The following is a 16356-nucleotide window of genomic DNA, read 5'->3' as shown; positions in this document are numbered from 1 at the left end:
GTATTGATATTTGTTTTCTTTTGTTTCATGGAGCTGTGTACTTCCATTTCTTTTGGATTATTTATGATTGTCATGCCGATGTGGGTTCCTGTAATTCCAAACATTTGTTTCAGTATAATGTGATTAATAATACATCAAGGAACAAGTGTTCCAGTGAAACAGCAAATACATTTCAGAGCCACTTTGTGTTTCCAGTGAAGAAGCTCTGTGCTTTACAGCCAACATTTTTTCTCATTATCCATCCTTCCCTTCAGGGATTCTCAATCCCTCTCTGTTTTCTTCTGTCAGTCCACATTTCTTGTGCTCTTTCTTCATCTTGTTTCCAAGTTTAATCCCAAGTGGCACTAATGTCCGTTGGCAGCTCTTCATCATTTGTTTGTTGTGTTAGTGTGCAAAAGGGTTATAAAGTTTAAGAAGACCCATAGCTGTTCTTGACATATTTATAAAAAAGTTTTACATCTTGTGGCTAAGTTACTATAAATAATGTGCCGGTCTTCTGTGAAATATGCTGACACTGCTGTGAGCGTGCTTGCGTGATATTTTCAACAGTGCACCAAACAGGAGGAGCATAAATTACATTACAGTCTATAGGACTTATATCACTTGACAGAAACTGTACTCACTGAAAAGAGGATTGATCTGCACACATGAAAAACAAAACAGCAGCTTAAAAATCTTATGGTGAGTAAAAAAATAACTTGTTGAGTCGTAAATATGACTCATAAGATAAGATGAAAGAAGATAGACTTTATTGATTCCATGTTGGGGAAATTTGCTTGTTGCAGCAGCATAATCAAGAAAGATGTGAACAGGAGGAATACAAATAAACAAAGTATTTGCAAATATGACAAGATATTTCCGAGGCTCTTTTACTTAAGATTTAATGATAAGTAATTATATCTTAGTGAAATTTTACTTAAGTGATTTCGTCTTATATTAAGGACAATTAGATATTTTGTACTAGAGATTCATCATTTTTGCAGTGTTGGTCTTTTTAGTATAAATGTACTATCTAATGCTTTCTCTGGAAAATCCACTAACTTTAAATCAAGTAAATTTCAGTTGTTTTGTGTTAATAATAAGATCTGTCTTTCCTTTGCGGTGGAGTTCTTCTAGTTACACATCCACCATATTTCTCGTGTTACTCTTCACAGATCATTACTCAGTTTCTTGTACTGAGTTTGTCCTTCAGTTGTAATTACATTTTTCTACTATTTTGTAGTGTCAAAGTTTTTTTCTTTTATAGTCACATTGCATATTTCATCCTTGTTCTGTTTTGTATCTCATCTGATGTTCTCTTTAGATGTGACAACAAAAACAAAGACCCCTCAGAGGTTTATCTGGACATGTTGCTGGAGCTAAGAGAGCAGTGAGCATGTCTCAAACTGGAGCTGGACGCTGTTAAAAATCGTTTCAGAAATGAGATGGCAGCTATGAAGAAAGACAGACCTGCAAGACACATAGATGAAATACCAAATAATTTCAATTTCAATTTATTTTCATTTATATAGCGCCAAATCACAACAGAGTTGCCTCAAAGCGCTTCACACAGGTAAGGTCTAACCTTACCAACCCCCCAGAGCAACAGTGGTAAGGAAAAACTCACTCTGAGGAAGAAACCTCAAGCAGACCAGACTCAAAGGGGTGACCCTCTGCTTGGGCCATGCTACAAACATAAATTACAGAACAATTCACACAACAATTCACGGACGAATATACAAGAAATGCTATTGGCACACAGGACAGGAGGATCGCCAAAACAAATACAACTCCCATCTCTGGATGGAGCTGCACCTTAAACAGAGAGAAAAAACAGAATCAGGCATCAGAAAGACAAAAAATACTGTATAATTTGCCAGCATTAAACAACAAGAAAAGCAGAGAAATACTAAGGTGATCGCCAGCGACTAGCCCTAAACTTCACTAAAAGACCCCAGAATTTAGGTAAAGTTGAGGCCGCAGCCCGCTCCAATTACTAATAAATGAATTAAAAGAGTAAAAAGCGTAAAACAAAACTGTACCAGTATGCTAGCCATATGAAAGGGAAAATAAGTGCGTCTTAAGTCTGGACTTGAAAATCTCCACAGAATCTGACTGTTTTATTGACAAAGGGAGATCATTCCACAGAACAGGGGCACGATAAGAGAAAGCTCTGTGACCTGCAGACTTCTTATTCACCTTAGGGACACAAAGTAGTCCTGCACCCTGAGAACGTAAATCCCGGGCCGGTATGTAAGGTTTAATTAGGTCAGCTAGGTAGGGAGGTGCCAGTCCATGAATAATTTTATAGGTTAGTAGCAGAACCTTAAAATCTGAACTCATTGGGACAGGAAGCCAGTGAGGGGATGCCAAAATGGGTGTAATGTGGTCGAACTTACTGCTTCGTGTCAAAAGTCTGGCTGCAGCATTTTGAACCAATTGGAGACCCCTAATGCTAGACTGCGGTAAACCAGAAAATAGAACATTGCAGTAGTCCAATCTAGAAGAGATAAATGCATGGATCAGGGTCTCAGTATCAGCCATAGACAGGATGGGACAAATCTTCGCTATATTTCGCAGGTGGAAGAAAGCAGTCCTAGTAATATTTCTAATGTGGAGGCCAAAGGACAACGAAGGATCAAAAATTACCCCAAGGTTCCTCACTTTGTCAGTGTGATGTATGACACACGAGCCGAGGCTGAGCATTAACTGGTCAAATTGATGCTGATGTCTCACTGGACCAAGAACCATCATTTCAGTCTTATCAGAGTTTAAAAGTAGGAAGTTTCTAGACATTCAACTTCTCACTGCTGCAAGGCAATCTTCTAAGGATTTTATGTGAATGAGATTACCAGCAGTTATCAGCATGTATAACTGAGTATCATCTGCGTAGCAGTGAAAGGTAATCCCAAAATGCCGCAATATGTGCCCAAGGGGTGCTATATAAAAAGAGATAAGCAGGGGGCCTAAGACAAACCCCTGTGGAACCCCAAATTTCATGTCACTAAGGTTAGAGGTAGTGTTATTGTGCAAAACACAGTGAGAATGACTGGTCAAGTATGACGTCAGCCATGCAAGGGCACTCCCAGTAATCCCAAAATGATTTTCCAGCCTATCAAGTAGAATATGATGATCCACTATATCAAATGCAGCACTGAGATCTAACAGCAACAGAACCGTAGTGGTGTCCGAATCCCTTGTAAGCAGAAGATCATTCACCACTTTAGTGAGAGCCATCTCTGTGGAATGATATTTTATAAAAGCAGACTGCAGTGGCTCAAAGAGATTATTCTCAGTAAGATAGTCTATGAGCTGCCGTGACACCACTTTGACAACCACTGGGCCATCCTCAATTTCAACATCATCCAGTATAGTAATGGGTATTAAGTTTGGAAAGCATATCCCTCTATGATTTTTATGGACATGACTACGGAAGCAGGCCAGTCTCAACTTGTTGAAATTCCCTCCCTGGCAAATAAACTGCACTATCACCATAGTGGATTTTCTGCACTAAATTCCCCACTAAGCTAATGGATTCCACACCCACATTTGTCATAACCCTTGCAGGGTCTCTAATCACCTGCTCTGTGGCCTGCTGTAGATTCCTAATGTTACCCTCCCTGTAGAGCTCTATCTATGTTCGCAGACAAGATGACGGCGCCTTCCACAGTAGGGTGGAGGCCGTCCGGCATCAGCAAGCCATGGTGGCCCCAGAACGAAGGCCAGTTATCAATAAAGCTAAATCCTTGCTGTCTACAAAACTGCGCCAGCCACCAATTTAACGATGTCAGCCTGCTAAACGCCTCATCAGAACCCCGGGAGGGGAGGGGACCAGAGACTATTAATCGATGCCGACACATCTTTCTGGCAAGGTCACAAGTCCTCTCTATGTCCATTTTTGTGACCTCTGAGTGCTTCATCCTGATATCATTGGTGCCAACGTGAATAACTATGTGACTATATCTCATGTCATGTTCCTTTGTATGTCTTCCCTTCTGCAGCGTCAGCACCCTAAGATGAGATGCAATGTCAGGAGCTCTGGCCCCAGGAATACATTTAACGTCAGCCGGCGTCTGTAACCTGACTTTGTGGGTGATAGAATCCCCTATCACAAAAGTCCGGTGTTTAGGCCTGGAGACAGGAGTGGAAGTCACTTGTGGACTCAGAGAATTCACATCTGGCAAATCCAAGGGGGAGAACCAATTCACAGTTCGCACTGGCGAGTGTGATCGGGGTGCCACAACTGGGCACCAAGCCCTACAGGGCTTCCTCCGCCTAGCCACAGTCCAAAGGCCGTCCTCCACAGCCGGCTTTTCTAAGCTGATGCTAATGGGCTCGCTAGCCGGCCCAACACTAATCTCATCTGGAGTGCCCGTAACATCTAACTCCACTGAGCTAAGAAGCTGCTCTAACTTACGGACACGGCTCTCTAAGAGAGCCACCCTATCTTCCAACATCACGCAGGATTTGGGTGTAAAGTAGAATTAGTAGTGTACTTTGTGCACTAAGAAATTCAAGAATGTAGCCAAGCAAACACGAGCTAACCAATAATGGATAAGCTAACCACTCCTAAGGCTCACACAGACGCAAATAAATTTCTTAAAATTCACAGCAGTTACACTGAAAAACTAACAGAAGTATTAAATAGGTAAAAAAAGCAGCAGCTATAAAATACACTAAACAGTTAATTAACTAACAGGAGTGTAAAAAATGTAATGAAAAAATGATAATGGGGGTCCGAAATAGCTAACGCAAGCTAACCACTAGCGAAAATGCTAGCCGCTCCTAAGATTTTACACAGGAGTAAAATAATTACTTAAAATTCACAGCAGTTTGACTGAAAAACGAACATTCAAATAATGCTGGAAGCCCACAATAACAACTCAAGACAGGAAGGAGAATGTAGAAAGTAAAGCCTGATTTTGTTTTCAGTGGGAAGCCCAGAAGGTCACCTTTGAAAAGGAGAACACATCCAAGAAGGGAAATCCTGATATTATGTTTTTGGTGGAGTGTGTGTCGTTTTTATTTATTTATTTATTTATTTTGAAAAGTGTCTGACAAAGTAATTGACAGACCACTCTGAAATATTTGAAAAAAGTCAAGACGATTGCAATATTTAGAAAATACAATACGGTGCTAAAATACCCTCGGCCGTATGAGCATAGTCTTTTTTATCATGTGCAGTTGTTTAATTGGTATCCCAGTGCAAAGTATATATATATATATATATATACATTTATTGATTTTTACATTAATTACTGAGATCCTGTTGTCTTACTTACAATTTGTACATGTTTAATAAAGCCCCTAAAAATAAAACAACATTTATGAGCTTTTGACAAGAGCAGAAGTTACCCTTGAGTAAGCGGAAGTTAGCGTGCACACTGGCATCCGTGAAATGTCTTGTAAATCCTTCCAGAGGTGTTATCAGGATAAAAACAGCATTTTCTGTTTTAGAAGTGTTTATTTCTTGCTAACTTTTACATAATATAAGACAAAGAGGTTATACGAGGTCTGCGAGAAAAGAAATCGACAGTTTTATTTTTTTTAAAAACTATATGGATTTGAATCACGTGTGATTACATCAACCAAGCTTGAACCCTTGTGCGCATGCGTGAGTTTTTTCACGCCTGTCGGTGACGTCATTCGCCTGTGAGCACGCCTTGTGGAAGGAGTGGTCCAGCCCCCTCGTTGGAATTCCTTTGTCTGAGAAGTTGCTGAGAGACTGGCGCTGTGCTTGATCAAAATTTTTTCAAAAACTGTGAGGCACATCCGAGTGGACACCATTCGAGAAATTCAGCGGGTTTTTGGTGAAAATTTTAACGGCTGATGAGAGATTTTGGATTGTTTCTATCGCCTTAAGGACTTCCCACAGAGCGGGACGTCGCGCAGCGCTCCGAGGCGACGTCGTCATCCTGTTTCAAGCTGAAAACCTCCAAATTTAAGCCTCTGTTGACCCAGGATGTCGTGAGAGAACAGAGAACTTTCAGAAGAGGTCGGAATCAGCAGTTTCTCCGGACATTCCACTGTTAAAGGAGATTTTTTTAATGAAATACGTGCGGACGGATTGGCGCGCCGGCTCGCAGCCGACGCGGCGCGCCCGCCACAAGAAAAATACCTCCGTGTTGATAAACATTTGTAAAATCCAGGCGGCGTTTGGTGGCTTTCAGTTGAGTGAGTATCTGAGAAATTGTTTAACAGCAGGGCATGTTCCAACTTGTCCTTAAGGTTTCCAATGGAGGTGTTTTTCCTGTGGCGGGCGCATCGCGCCGGCTGCGAGCCGACGCGCCAATCCGTCCGCACGGCTTTCATTAAAAAAATCTCCTTTAACAGTGGAATGTACGGATAAACTGCTGATTCCGACCTCTTCTGAAAGTTCTCTGTTCTCTCACGACGTCCTGGGTCAACAGAGGCTTAAATTTGGAGGTTTTCAGCTTGAAACAGGATGACGACGTCGCCTCAGAGCGCTGCGCGACGTCCCGCTCCGTGGGAGGTCCTTAAGGCGATAGAAACAATCCAAAATCTCTCATCAGCCGTTAAAATTTTCACCGAAAACCAGCTGAATTTCTCGAATGGTGTCCACTCAGATGTGCCTCACAGTTTTTGAAAACATTTTGATCAAGCACAGCACCAGTCTCTCAGCAACTTCTCAGACAAAGGAATTCCGACGAGGGGGCTGGACCACTCCTTCCACAAGGCGTGCTCACAGGCGAATGACGTCACCGACAGGCGTGAAAAAACTCTTGCATGCCCACAAGGGTTCAAGCTTGGCTGATGTAATCACACGTGATTCAAATCCATATGGTTTTTAAAAAAAATAATAAGGTCGGATACTTTTCTCACAGACCTCGTATTTGCACACAAACAAAACAGTTTGCAGCTAGCCTGTGACATCACCATGCTAACATCTGCAAACTGTCTTGTAAATCACTTCAGAGGTGTTATTAGGTGTTATTTTCAGTTTTAGAAGTGTTTACAGCTTTTACAGAATATATGAGAGACATGTCATATAAACACATAAATGAAGCAGTTTTACAGAAATCTGAAACTGACATCACAGTGTCACTCTACTCTGATTGACTGTCAGCCCTGTCACCCCCCCCCCCCCCAAAAAAGGAACAGAATGAAACAGAATGTGACTTTTTAACTTTTTAAAATAGGCCAAGGTTAGCCATCATTGAACTTGCCCAAGGTCTGTGTCCCAAGAATGTTCCCTGTAAATTTGAAGACTCTGGCAGTAACAGAACTGGACTTACGCTGAGCACAGACAGCCCGGCGGATGGACGCAAAGTCTTTGCAATACCAGATGGCTATATTTGACGGCCTTGGGTAATATAAACATGGGCAATGTGGACCCACTTTTGCGTCTGAATATCTGAGTGATTATCTGTTCCTGTTTTGTGTTGTCACTGACCATGAAATTGTATCAAATGAATAAACGACGTGGCTTCATGGATAAAATCTGAGGCATACAATGTTCCTAAAAGCCAATAACATTATTCAGATTATGGAAGAATCATAAAATGACCATTATCACCGTGGGGTGGCACAAAGTAAGAGTCAGGCTTAGTGTTGTGATTGGGCAGTCAACACACTCAGCTTCCCATCAGTCCTTGAAGCAAGTCAGAACCTCAAGGACATACAAAACCAATGTCTCTAGAGACAGCAGCTCCCTTTCGACTCTGGCACAGCTCGTTTCCTTAACCACTGAGTCTCACCTTACAGAGCAGCACATGGCCCCAACTGAGTGCTGGCAGTTGCACCAGGCCCGATTCAAATCCGGCTGCGCTCAGTGCTTAGCACACAGAGCTCGCTGCCAGGGAGTGCGACTAAAGCTCTAAGCACCATGCCATGACAGAATGGCCGGTTTTGCTTTCCATCAGAGGGCTACCCATCCATGATAGACTGCAACTAAACTGCATCTCTCTAGCAGGAGCTAGAGCAAATAATGGTAAGCGAGCAAAGGTTTTATGAGCTAAATCTAACGGACCGTGAGCACCACAGCTAACAGCTGAGGAGACTGATCTGCGAACACAGGCCCAAATCCAAAGTCCCCACCAACCCCCAACCCCTAAACCCTCATAGACATATATGATATCACCTGGAAAGCGACTATCTGAAAGGGGCTGGAAGGGTTCAAAATAATATCAAAAGGAATGGAACATACTGTGCATCCAGAAAGTATTCACAGTGCTTAATTTTTTACATATTTTGTTATGTTACAGCCTTATTCAAAAATGGATTAAATGCATTTTTTTCTTGAAATTCTACACACAATACCCCATAATGACAATGTGAAAAAAGTTTTTTATTAAAATTATTATTATTATTATTATGCAAATTCATTAAAAATAAAGAAAAACCTAAGAAATCACATGTACATAAGTATTCACAGCCTTTGCCATGAAGCTCAAAATTGAGCCCAGGTACATCCTGTTTCTACTGATCATCCTTGAAGTCCACCTGGGGTACATTCAGTTGATTGGACATGATTTGGAAAGACACACACCTGTCTACATATAAGGTCAATGGTAAATGGTAAATCCCTAGACCTTGCCACCTGTCTAAACTGACTGATCGGGGAGAAGGGCCTTAGTAAGGGAGGTGACCAAGAACCCATTGGTAACTCTGTCAGAGCTCCAGCATTCCTCTGTGGAGAGAGGAGAACCTTCCAGAAGGACAACCATCTCAGCAGCCTTATACCAAAATGGATGAGATGTATTTTTTCTTTAAAATTCTACACACAATACCTCATAATAATGGTGTGAAAAAAGTTGTTTTTGTTGTTGCTGTTGTTGTTTTGTGTTTTAGATTTTTGAAACAAAAAAATTTTAAAAATAAACTAAGAAATCACATGTGCTTAAGTATTCACAGCCTTTGCCATGAAGCTCAAAATTAATAATAATAATAATAATACATTTTATTTGTATTGCACCTTACATTTCAAAGAAATCTCAAAGTGCTAAATTGAGCTCAGGTGTATCTTGTTTCCACTGATCATCCTTGAGATGATTCTCCAGCTTAATTGTAGTCCACCTGGGGTAAATTCAGTTGATTGGACATGATTTGGAAAGACACACACCTGTCTACATATAAGGTCCCACAGTTGACAGTGTATGTCAGAGCACAAACCAAGCATGAAGTCAAAGGAATTGTCTGTAGACCTCTGAGACAGTATTGTCTCGATGCACAAACATTTCTGTTGCTTTGAAGGTATCAATGAGCACAGAGACCTCCATCATCTGTAAATGGAAGAAGTTCTGATCCACAAGAACTCTTCCTAGAGCTGGCCGCCTGTCTAAACTGAGTGATCGGGGAGAAGGGTCTTAGTCAGGGAGGTGACCAAGAACCCAATGGTCACTCTGTCAGAGCTCAGCATTCCTCTGTGGAGAGAGGAGAACCTTCAGAAGGACAACCATCTCTGCAGCAATCCACCAATCGGGCCTGTATGCTAGAGTGGCCAGACGAAAGCCCCTCCTTAGTAAAGGACACATGGAAGCCCACAAGGAGTTTGCCAAAAGGCACCTGAAGGACTCTCAGATTACGAGAAACAAAATTCTCTGGTCTGATGAGACAAAGACTGAACTCCTTGGTGTGAATGTCAGGCATCATGTTTGGAGGAAACCAGGCACCATCCCTATAGTGAAGCATGTTGGTGGCAGTATCATGCTGTGGGGATGTTGTTCAGCAGCAGGAACTGGGAGACTCATCAGGATTGAGAGAAATCTGGATGAAAATCTGCTCCAGAGCGCAATTCACCTCAGACTTGGGTGACGGTTCATCTTTTAGCAGGACAATGACCCTAAGCACACAGCCAAGATATCAAAAGAGTGGCTTCAGGACAACTCTGTGATGTCCTTGAGTGGCCCAGACCTGAATCTGATTGAACATCTCTGGAGAGATCTGAAAGTGGCTGTGCACAGATGCTCCCCATCCAACCTGATGGAACTTGAGAGGTGCTACAAAGAGGAATGGACAAAACTGGCCAAAGATAGGTGCACTAAGCTTGTAGCATCATATTCTAGAAGAGTTGAGGCTGAAAATCTGAATTACTCGTATTCTGTTCAAATTTTGTACGCATCAGGAAGAATTCTCAGTCTTTTATCAAATCATGGTGAAATATCTTTGCTGAGCTTCTAAACGGGACCTAATTTCGTCCAGTATTACAAGAATTGTTGACAGTGTTGTCCATCAAATGTTAACAATAAAAGCATCCCTTGCTGTTCTGTGGACATCAGAGTCATGCGCATGACATCACTGTTGGGATCAATTCTCCTATAATTAATATACTATTCAAAAAACTGTCAATATGATATGGAAAAATGTACATAACTGATTTATGGACAAACTATGTGTAATATAGAATATGTTTGCATTCCTCTGATTTCATGTTTTTTTAAATTATATTTTTAATTGTTGTTTTGATTTATTTAGGCATCCCTGTGTGTTCTCAGTATGCCAAGTTTTCTTCAGTTTTGTGTGGTTTCCAGCGGCTCTGCGGCTGCCGCTGGACTCTGATAACCCAGTGTTTGTCATCACAACACTATGAATTCTGGGTAATTCTCATTCAAGTCTGCAGAAATAACCACTTATGGAAAGTGGAAAAAAGGACTCAACATGTCTGCCTGAGAGCCTTCCTGCACTTGCCGACTGGACAGTGGGACGGCACTAAAACCTCACTTAGCTAGAACACGCTTCAGAGTCTCTGACTCCATGAGGGTGGACATTGGGATTGAGCCACTCTCTTCAAAATCAGCACCACTTAACAGCTCTGTGAACATCTGTTGCCCTCGTCCCCTCTCAACCGCAAAACCTGAGCCAGCCTGTGTTGCTGAGTAAACTCAGTCATATGAAAAACACACGCACATTAGTATTTTACAAGTCAATACCTGAAAGACAGCTGTCACATGAATTGGCAGCCAGTGAAGAAACACTCACACTGGGGTAGTGGGAGCACTTTTTTAGGTTCCAGTCCAAATATGACCAACTGTATTTCTTGCCATTCTCTCTCTCTCTCTCACTCTCTCTCTCTCTCTCTCTCTCTCTGTGTGTGTGTGTGTATATATATATATATATATATATATATATATATATATATATACAGTCAAAAAAAGAAAACAGAAGATGCAGTCCGCATGGTGATCATTTCCCTGAGGAGCAAAACACAGAGGCAGTCCAAAAAAGCAGAAAGTAATTCAAAATGCAAGCGACAGCAACACCGGGCAAACAAATCCACTGGGAGCAGGCTGGAAAAACTAGAACACAGAGCCACTGTGAGTAAATGATCACAAGAAGGCTTAGCAAGGCTGAAGATGTTCTGGCACAGGAACAGGGAGGTGATTAACAAACTAATAAACAGGTGTGTGGGATGTTAGTCAGGTAAACAGGAATTAAACTGTAGTGTCTCAAAAACTTTACTTGTCAAGCAACCATCAGGATCAGAGCTTCCTGTTTTGAATAACTATCAGAGGTACCCAACCTTGCCCGAGTGAAGACTTTACCAAGTTGTAAACATTTTTCATAAAAGATTTATAAATTTAAGTACACTGCTGGAATCAGTGCATCATTGTGGTAGTTTTAGGCTATAAATTAATTACAGCACTCACACAGTGGTCTTGTTCATTCTTTTAAATGTACCATATAACTGTGTTAAATCTATCAAAATTGTGCTGTTAACTAATAGCAGTAAGATATTTATTGTATGTTATGATTGTTTTATTTTAGATTTTATAATTTCATGTTCTGTGTTGTATTTACATAAAATAATCAATGCTATGATTCCACAGCCTCCGTTACAGTAGGTGGCGGTATGCACCTCTAAAGCTGATTTGTAATCTGCCAGTCGAGCACTGTAGTCTCGTTTAAGGGTGGGCTCTTCATCCCCAAAACGTGAATCAGCTGTAAATCCTGAATTATCCACAAACCGTTAATTGCAATACGTGAATACTAAAAAAAAAAATCTCCCAAAACGTGAATCCGAATCTCACAAGACATGACTGCAAGTCTCGCAAAACATGAATATCATTCATGATGTGTGTGTGTGTGTGTGTGTGTGTGTGTGTGTGTGTGTGTGTGTGTGTGTGTGTGTGTGTGTGTGTGTGTGTGTGTGTGTGTGTGTGTGTGTGTGTGTGTGTTTTTACGGGTCAATTATTGCAGGAAATCTTGATCGCAAAACCTATCATCGCATTTTTTATATATTTATTTTTTGGAGGGGGTTACTACAGACTAAGGAGCAAGGTTGCATAGGGTTACTTTGAAAGAATACATGTGGATTACATGTATGTATGTACATACATTTGAATTACTTGTAATCTGATTACTTTTGGATTACATTTCAAAGTAAGGAGATGATCCCAGCAGCTCTCACTTCTGGTGTCAAGTGCCTGGTCCCACTGGGTGTGTCCGGGAACAGCATCAGGTGAGGAGTTTGACTGAGACGGTCCACCTGTCAAACTCAGAGAGCACAGAAACCTCTCCCTCTGGTAAACGGCTCAATAATCTTAAGAGAAACATTGCTGAAAAACAAAAGAAAAAAAAACAAAAAAACAACAATAGTTTCTACCCTCAGGAAAGTAGACAACAAGCTACAACCTTATTTTTATCCATATGAGCCGTCCTCTGAGCTGTAAAAACAATACTGCTCTGAACAGACAGCTGCGAAATGGAAGCTTAGGGACAGTCTACAAAGTGCAAAAATGAAAATAGATACCAGAAAAATATTCAGTAAATTCATGTGTGGTGTCACCAAAGTCACTGAGTGGTCTCTTACTGGTTATACTACAGCACTCAGTTTGGAAAAATGTGCAAAAATTGAATTTTAGTGAATTAGTGAATTTTATTGCTCATTTCTATGACTTATTTTGAAGATAAGAAAATCCCTAAAATTCAATTTTCGGTCATTGCAGCTGAAAACAAAACAGTCCACCATTTTTTCTATTAGAAGTGATGCTGTCTTTGTGCAGGTTCTCCACGGAAATGGTCAAATCCCACGATATCAAACGAGTTCAAACGACACTGCAGTTCCTTATTAACACAAAGAAAAAGTAGTTTTATTTTCTTTTAAGCCAAGCACAGCTCATTGTTTATGGATCAGGTTTATGGATCAGAGGTAAGAGAACACAAACACGGGCATATACAGTCTACAGGACACCCTTCATTTATTCCATTGAGTTATTTTAGTTTTTGTGCCAGTTTCTGGTGAATTATGCCAATCTGTGCTGTGTTAAGTGCAGTACACACAGTAGTTTTTGGCTGACCCAGAAGATAGATTAGTAACATCATGAAAGCAGTGTGGCATTACATTTAGCTGTAGCTCTGAAACTCTCTCAGCACACTTGTGCTGTTTCCTGATAGTGACGAGACTTTTTTTTTTTTTAAGTTTTGGTTTTTGTATTTTGTGTGTGTGTGTGTGGTGGGGGGAGGGAGGTTATTGTGTTGTTTCCCATTCCTGTTTCGTGGAAGTGCAGTAAACATCTTTGTTACCCATGTCACGCTGTGACAGGTTCATGGATGTCCAATTGTCACACTCTTGTGACCAAAGACAGCCTGGGTAAAATATCACACGTCTGAAATTCTACAGTTCATCCAGAATGTATTCACAGTGCTTCACTTCTTGCAAATTTATTCAAAATAAAAAAACTAAATCACATAAACATAAGTATTCACACCCTTTTCTCAATTCTTTGTTGATGCACCTTTGGCAGCAATTACAGCCTCAAATCTTCTTGAATATGATGCCACAAGCTTGGTGCACCTATCTTTGGCCAGTTTTGCCCATTCCTCTCAAGCTCCATCAGGTTGGATGGGGAGCGTCAGTGTACAGCCATTTTCAGATCTCTCCAGAGATTTTCAATCAAATTCAGGTCTTGCCTCTGGCTGGACCACTCAAGGACATTCACAGAGTTCTCCTGAAGACACTCCTTTGATATCTTGACTGTGTGCTTACGGCCACTGTCCTGCTCAAATCTTCTTGATTATGATGCCACAAGCTTGGTGCACCTATCTTTGGCCAGTTTTGCCCATTCCACTTTGAGGTGGGCTTCATAGATAATTGGCAAAGCTTCTGGGGAAAACCTGGTCTTGTTAGGAGAGACGGCATCCATCCCACTTTGGATGGAGCAGCTCTCATTTCTAGAAACCTGGCCAATTTTCTTAAATCCTCCAAACCGTGACTATCCAGGGTTGGGACCAGGAAGCAGAGTTGTAGTCTTACACACCTCTCTGCAGCTTCTCTCCCACTGCCATCCCCTCATTACCCCATCCCCGTAGAGACGGTGCCTGCTCCCAGACCACCAATAACCAGCAAAAATCTATTTAAGCATAAAATTCAAAAAGAAAAAATAATATAGCACCTTCAACTGCACCACAGACTAAAACAGTTAAATGTGGTCTATTAAACATTAGATCTCTCTCTTCTAAGTCCCTGTTAGTAAATGATATAATAATTGATCAACATATTGATTTATTCTGCCTTACAGAAACCTGGTTACAGCAGGATGAATATGTTAGTTTAAATGAGTCAACACCCCCGAGTCACACTAACTGCCAGAACGCTCGTAGCACGGGCCGAGGCGGAGGATTAGCAGCAATCTTCCATTCCAGCTTATTAATTAATCCAAAACCCAGACAGAGCTTTAATTCATTTGAAAGCTTGACTCTTAGTCTTTTCCATCCAAATTGGAAGTCCCAAAAACCAGTTTTATTTGTTATTATCTATCGTCCACCTGGTCGTTACTGTGAGTTTCTCTGTGAATTTTCAGACCTTCTGACTTAGTGCTTAGCTCAGATAAGATAATTATAGTGGGCGATTTTAACATCCACACAGATGAGTCCACCCACCACTTTAATCATATCTTAGATCTTGTTCTGACTTATGGTATGGAAATTGAAGACTTAACAGTATTTCCTGAAAACTCCCTTCTGTCTGATCATTTCTTAATAACATTTACATTTACTCTGATGGACTACCCAGCAGTGGGGAATAAGTTTCATTACAGTAGAAGTCTTTCAGAAAGCACTGTAACTAGGTTTAAGGATATGATTCCTTCTTTATGTTCTCCAATGCCATATACCAACACAGTGCAGAGTAGCTACCTAAACTCTGTGAGTGAGATAGAGTATCTCGTCAATAGTTTTACATCCTCACTGAAGACAACTTTGGATGCTGTAGCTCCTCTGAAAAAGAGAGCCTTAAATCAGAAGTGCCTGACTCCATGGTATAACTCACAAACTCGCAGCTTAAAGCAGATAACCCATAAGTTGGAGAGGAAATGGCGTCTCACTAATTTAGAAGATCTTCACTTAGCCTGGAAAAAGAGTCTGTTGCTCTATAAAAAAGCCCTCCATAAAGCTAGGACATCTTACTACTCATCACTAATTGAAGAAAATAAGAACAACCCCAGGTTTCTTTTCAGCACTGTAGCCAGGCTGACAAAGAGTCAGAGCTCTATTGAGCCGAGTATTCCTTTAACTTTAACTAGTAATGACTTCATGACTTTCTTTGCTAATAAAATTCTAACTATTAGAGAAAAAATTACTCATAACCATCCCAAAGACATATCGTTATCTTTGGCTGCTTTCAGTGATGCCGGTATTTGGTTAGACTCTTTCTCTCCGATTGTTCTGTCTGAGTTATTTTCATTAGTTACTTCATCCAAACCATCATCATGTCTATTAGACCCCATTCCTACCAGGCTGCTCAAGGAAGCCCTACCATTAATTAATGCTTCGATCTTAAATATGATCAATCTATCTTTATTAGTTGGCTATGTACCACAGGCTTTTAAGGTGGCAGTAATTAAACCATTACTTAAAAAGCCATCACTTGACCCAGCTATCTTAGCTAATTATAGGCCAATCTCCAACCTTCCTTTTCTCTCAGAAAATTCTTGAAAGGGTAGTTGTAAAACAGCTAACTGATCATCTGCAGAGGAATGGTCTATTTGAAGAGTTTCAGTCAGGTTTTAGAATCCATCATAGTACAGAAACAGCATTAGTGAAGGTTACAAATGATCTTCTTATGGCCTCAGACAGTGGACTCATCTCTGTGCTTGTTCTGTTAGACCTCAGTGCTGCTTTTGATACTATTGACCATAAAATTTTATTACAGAGATTAGAGCATGCCATAGGTATTAAAGGCACTGCGCTGCAGTGGTTTGAATCATATTTATCTAATAGATTACAATTTGTTCATGTAAATGGGGAATCTTCTTCACAGACTAAGGTTAATTATGGAGTTCCACAAGGTTCTGTGCTAGGACCAGTTTTATTCACTTTATACATGTTTCCCTTAGGCAGTATTATTAGACAGCATTGCTTAAATTTTCATTGTTACGCAGATGATACCCAGCTTTATCTATCCATGAAGCCAGAGGACAC

This window comes from Thalassophryne amazonica, chromosome 13 (assembly GCF_902500255.1).
Source record: "Thalassophryne amazonica chromosome 13, fThaAma1.1, whole genome shotgun sequence".
In the NCBI taxonomy this organism is placed as follows: domain Eukaryota; kingdom Metazoa; phylum Chordata; class Actinopteri; order Batrachoidiformes; family Batrachoididae; genus Thalassophryne; species Thalassophryne amazonica.
This window is presented reverse-complemented; position numbering follows the sequence as displayed.